We start from the raw sequence: 1487 nt of genomic DNA, 5'->3' as shown, positions 1-1487 counted from the left end.
TATATGTGCCTAATACATGCACATAATTATTTCTTTAATTATTTTTGGTAGAAATTTTTTCGAATTTAAAACTGAAATTAGCGAAATCATGCATTATTCACAATAATATAATATAGAGGAGTTTGATTAAATGATCTACACAAAAAAGAAAAAGAATAAACAAACCCCAAGAGTGAAATCATAATGAAGCATAGAATGGAAGTTAAGCATAAATATCATCCTTAGCATTTAAAGGTACTCTTTGAATATACTTACTTGTCTTTATCTGGTACAGAATTACTAAGTACTTCACTGCAGCTTCACAAAATCCTGTATTTCAGACTCGGAGGGTAGTTGGATTAGGATAGAGTCCAATAGCTGAAGAGCATGATTAAAATGTACCTCAATCCAGCATGGAGTCTCTTTGATGGTCTGTCTCTTGTAGTTCGAGCCCCAACCTTTTACAAAACTCAACCTTAAGATACATAATGGTCTTAATTCATCAACCCCAATATTTTGTGCTGGATTAGGATCTATCCTTGCTGTTGATAAGGAGCCATCTTTATAGGAGAGAGGGGTAGGGGTGATAGGAGGAGAAGGAGTGGTTTACCTCTTACTGCTGCTGCTTGGTTGGCCACTGCAAGGCAAGCTTTACGTGCTTGTTTCTGCATCTCCTCATAGGAATGGAACAAATCAAACACCTGCAGAACACTCAATATTATTATCATTATTATTATTTTAAATTTGATGTAAAAATCGGCTAAATAAACCAGCTCTATAACACAGTATGTTAAAGTGTAGTAGTGTACCTACCTTTACATAAGCATCAGGGAATATCTTATGCACAGCAATCCCTTGAGCTTGTCCAGCTTCATAGTCGAGATAACACGATTGGACAAATACTGAGTGGTTACTCAAACATTTGATCCACACCTCAGTCTCATTCTTCTCCTCAATAATTATGCCTAATGAAGTAGTTAATAATAATAATAATAACAATATACATTTAATTATAATATACATGCCTACATGGACAATATAGAAGCAGGATTATGCTAGGCACATGCCAGTTTGTTGTGGTCAGAACTATAGACCAGCCACACAGAGAAGAACAGAGGACTATACAGAGTCTGTAGATGAGGTGACTTGGTTTAAAGCTACATGTAGGTTTACATTCGACGAAACGGTCAAAAGTGCGTAGAAAAATTGGTCAAATTTCAATTTTGCGTTTACTTTTGCATTGCGTTTTGTGTCGAATGTAAACCAAGCTTAAGGTAAGTTTTACTAATATTAACACAATACACATTAACATTGTTTAAATATAATTAGATATTACTAACACAACAAGCATCACAACTGAATAACAGTAAAGGACAGTATGCTACACTTTTAAGGTAAGTTATACTAATAATAAGAACACAATACACATTACCATTTCTTGTATACAATTAGGTACTCCTAACACATCACACAATACAACTGAATAACAGTAAAGGACACTATGCTAC

The 1487-nt window shown here is 34.4% G+C and overlaps 1 long non-coding RNA gene across 1 annotated transcript; it reads right to left on the bottom strand.

Moving 5' to 3' along the window:
* Positions 1-38: 38 nt before the first annotated feature.
* Positions 39-381, bottom strand: LOC109586542 (uncharacterized). Its single transcript, XR_002187084.1, has 2 exons — positions 256-381; positions 39-135 (listed from the first exon to the last, which is right to left on the bottom strand). It is a non-coding gene; the product is annotated as an uncharacterized LOC109586542 (long non-coding RNA).
* Positions 382-1487: the final 1106 nt, after the last annotated feature.

This window comes from Amphimedon queenslandica, unplaced genomic scaffold (assembly GCF_000090795.2).
Source record: "Amphimedon queenslandica unplaced genomic scaffold, v1.1 AMPQUscaffold_12846, whole genome shotgun sequence".
NCBI classification, from domain to species: Eukaryota; Metazoa; Porifera; class Demospongiae; order Haplosclerida; family Niphatidae; genus Amphimedon; species Amphimedon queenslandica.
This window is presented reverse-complemented; position numbering and strand designations above follow the sequence as displayed.